Source organism: Sarcophilus harrisii, chromosome 1 (genome assembly GCF_902635505.1).
Source record: "Sarcophilus harrisii chromosome 1, mSarHar1.11, whole genome shotgun sequence".
In the NCBI taxonomy this organism is placed as follows: domain Eukaryota; kingdom Metazoa; phylum Chordata; class Mammalia; order Dasyuromorphia; family Dasyuridae; genus Sarcophilus; species Sarcophilus harrisii.
This window is the reverse complement of record NC_045426.1, coordinates 168029346-168033829: the sequence shown is the minus strand read 5'-3', so window position 1 is coordinate 168033829 and position 4484 is coordinate 168029346.

Genomic DNA, 4484 nt, shown 5'->3' with positions numbered 1-4484 from the left:
TGGGGAAGTTTAGAAAATAAATAAACCTGTAGCAACCGGTTGGCTTTACAGTAGTGCTGACTGAAGTTTTGGTGCATGGAATGAAATGAATCCCAACAAAAGTTGGCACTCAAGGAGCTTGCATGTTGGAGGGGTTTGAGGTAGGGTGGGGATAGATGAGGAAGAATGACAATTACATATGATTAAATTAGACAAATACTAATTAAATACATACTAGATGCAAGATGTTCTGTTAGATGTTGAGTATTCAGAGATGAAAAACTTCAATAGTCTCTGATCTCAAGGATTTGAGACCTCTTGACTATATGGTTAATGAAAAGTGATTTTTAAAAATTGGATACCAATTTTGTAACTCCTATCTAACTGGAATCCAAAACACATATTTTCAAAAGAATAGACCTTCTCTACTGTGGAAAGTCCACTGACTTGAGTGCAAATTCCGTCTTTGAGGTTTCCTGTGTAATTTTAGGCAAGTCACAACAGCTTTGGACTCAGTTTCTTCACTCAAAAATACAGGGCTTAGACTTAATGACCTCTAAGATCACTTTAAGCTTTAGTAAAACTTTTATAGTCCTTAAGACATGAATCAAAAATTCTGAGGAAATCCCAGAAAGACAATACAATTGTTATAAGGGAAGTTCAGTAATCTTAGGATTTTTTTTAAAATGAAATTCATTTTGAAACTAATTTAGTGCATTCTAGTCACAGAAAGCCATGATGCTTATTTCTTCATTGTGAATTCTTTTCATCATTAGAGATGATCTAGTAAATTTGAGGGAGGCTTACTACAAAATGGAATTGCAGAAACTTTAATATTTATGAACCTGGAACCAGTATTTTGATTTGAAGTGTTTGGTTTTCTAAAAATTCATGTGTGATGTTCGTTCTTTCTCTTTCTTTCTTTCTTTCTTTCTTTCTTTCTTTCTTTCTTTCTTTCTTTCTTTCTTTCTTTCTTTCTTTCTTTCCTTCTTTCTTTCTTTCCTTCCTTCCTTCCTTCCTTCCTTCCTTCCTTCCTTCCTTCCTTCCTTCCTTCCTTCCTTCCTTCCTTCCTTCCTTCCTTCCTTCCTTCTTTCTTTCTTTCTTTCTTTCTTCCTTCCTTCCTTCCTTCCTTCCTTCCTTCCTTCCTTCCTTCCTTTCTTTGGTGATTTACCCAAGGTCACACAGCTAGGCAATGTTAAGTGTCTGAGCTTGGATTTGAACTCAGATCACCACTCTATCCATTGCAACATCTAGCTGTCCCAACTTGTGAAGATCATCGGGCAACTTGAAGTTTTTGGCACAATGCCTCCTGGTATTTGTAAACCCTTAAAAACATTGTCTCAATGTAAGCAGTTATTATAGTTGCTATTATTATTTTTATTATATAACTGATCCTTTCTGACTAATTTTCAAAGATTTCTCAGTCATGTTTGCAGTGGCTTCAGTAAGTAAAGATTTCAAATATTAAGCCTATAGGTCAAAGAACTGAACAAAAGGGACTACCCCTGTAATTTCATTTAAGCATTGTCTCAAAGCACAGCTGTAATACTTACCCAAGTTTACATATTGCATATTTCAACAAATTCAATTAAATTCTATTTTGGTGTTACAGTGAAGAGGGTCAGTTGGTTGGAACAAGAGTCAGGAATCCATAGTTCCCTGCCAAGAAATGTCTCTGATCTGATGTCTTTGACCTTTGGTGAAATTTGTCTCTAGAGACAGGTGGATATAGAAGAAATGGCCAAAGCACATCTTGCTTTTGACACTTATTAGTGTCTTGTTGGAGGAATAGCAAAGAAGCCAGTGTCATTGGAAGGCAGCATATGTGGAGGCAGATAAAACATATTTTATAAGCCTCAGTACTGTTATAGTCATGCTTTTATTTTTCTTTTCTCTATTCAATATTAGAATATTTGTGCCCAGAAAGTGCTCCCAGTCATTTTTCATTCTGAAAGTTGTGAATTCATAGATTCAAAAATAAAATTTATAATTGCTCATTTTTGGTGGAAGAGACTGGCAGGAATGAGTGAGATGATAGAATTGGTTGCACATATGAAAACTTTCCTATGAGGTTGTGATCATTTGCTTCAACAAAAGCTTAGAGAAAGCCTGCTCTAAAGCAATAGTAGGTAAGAAACTTGTAAATATACAGTTTCTACCCTTGAAGAATTAATCGTCTTGTTTTAAGTTAATAAGATTTATGCCCTTAAGAAAACAATATATGACTGTATCTCTTCAGTTGCTAAATTGCAAGGAATAGCCAAACTTCCAGGGGAAGTTCACAGGAGATATCAAACTGACCTGAAATGTCCCGTTAAGGTTTATAAATGAGTCAAGGAGGGAAGCTAAGCTTTAAAGGATCATGGGTAAGATCTGGGCAGCTGTAGATATACAGTGCTTTCCAAAGTGGTACTAGGATTTGTTTATTATGAAGAACAAATTTCCTTCAACTAAATTACCAACTTGACTTTCTGCTGATTAACCTTCAGGTGTCTGCTGTGAATGAATTATCCTAGTTTGATTATGAAACAAACCTCTACCATTCAAGTTTAGTATAAACTCATTATTATTAGGAATAGCTTTAATTTGGCTTTGTAGCTAACGGAGGATAATTATTCCTTAAGCTTTTGAATTTATATTTTGCCTTGGTTTCTTTGAAGGGTTCCCAAAGTACACTTTGGATCTGGGAATGGGGAGCAATTGAAGCCAAGTTCTTATCTAAACAGCAATCAAGTTCAACATAAGTTAAAAGTGGTGTGAAGGTTAGGAGAAAGTAAATCGCTAAATTTCTGGGATATGGCAGTTTTTCATTTTGGAGTGATTTTGCCCTCTACAGAATTCAATTCAATTCAACAAGTACTTATCTAACATTATTATGTACAAGATAATGTTGCTCAGTGAGTCAATTGTATAGGACTTTCTCTCTGAATTCTCCTTCACTCTTTTTCCTCTTCTTTATTTACCAACCTCGCAGATACTGTGAGGAAGGGGAAAAAAAAAGGTGGCTTTGTGCTTTGAGAAGTTATTCAACTCAACAAACATTTGTTATCTGAAAAGGGTGAATAAAGATGAAGACCTTTAACACCCCTGGCTTTTTATTTCGACTGGCTGATCTGATCCCAGATGTCTGGGGAATTGGAACTAAATTTTTATTTTAAAAAAGTCCTTATGCTGAACCGCTTCTTTGTAGCCCTTGGAAGCTTATGCTAAAGAGGTTGCCTGGGGCCACTTTTGAAATAGTGTATTATTTTCTTTGAAGTGCTGCTTTAGCCACCTAGTGTTGGGCAGGTTTGGAGCGTAAGGGTTTAAAGTAACAAGGAGGCCTTTTTCTGGGGCTTCATCAAAATTACTTTTATCTTAGGATTGAGTCTGGGTACTGGCACAAAGAGAGAGAGAGGTAGGCTCTGGAAGGAGTCCTGTAAAAGGCTTTGGGTCGGGAGCTCTGGGTTTGAATTGTGGCTCTGATGCTTCAAAGTCATATGTCTGAGCCTCAAATGCCTCATCTGTAACAGAGACATTAACACTTTTATTGTCTACCTCACAGGGTTGGTGAAGGTAATACATTTACAAATCTGGAAGGGGTATATGTAACTGAGTTGTCATTTTTTTTTTCCTTCCTCCCTTTCATTTCCTGTATCTTTACAACACCTGATGGCTGGCAGTTTACCTCCACATCTATGGGTTGGGCTAAAGAAGTTAGTGGGGGTTAATAAAATGATGAGGCAGGTGGTGATGGGAGCAGCATTAAACGAGGCCCTCTCTGCCTGATGGCAGCTCTGGTGGTTGCCACACCCTTAGCCCAGTTCAGGGAACTGGCACTATACAGAGGCCAGGTCTGATAATAAAACAAAAGAGAACAGAGGTAACCACATGCAAAGGTAAAGCAGAGCCCATTGCCGGAAATAGTGGGATTATTGCCTTAGTTCTTTTGTCTTGGAAAAGACCCGACCGAAAGATTCCCGCAGTTCGGTTTACGGTTGACACTGAGCCTGAGATTAGCTCTATTCACAGTTACTATGCCTGTTAGCTAGAACAAGGTTTTAGAGTTTTCGTCGGAGTTACTTATTGATGATTATATTGATTACTATTGATGACAATTACTTCTGTGCAGAAGCGAAAGAATTACATATGGTAAAAAACCTAGACCAGGAGGGTATATATTATCTATGTGGCCTAAGAGGGTGACCAGCACATTAAATTTTTATCATCTCACTTAAATGGTACAGAATTTGGTTTAAATGGAACCAAAGATTACCTTTTTGTTTGCGTAAGATTGTGTCTAAACTGGCAAACATTCGACTAAGATTTACAAAGGAATGAACCCTGGAGTAGGAGGCAGACAATTTGGATGCCAGTCCCAGTTCTGGTACATGTTACCTTGTGACCTTGGATAAATGACCAACCATTCTGCTTCAGTTTCTCAACTATAGAAGTGGATAAGATGGCGTTTAAGGTCAGGTCCAACTCGGTCAGACCCAAAAACACTAATTTTGGAGGGAGAGTGA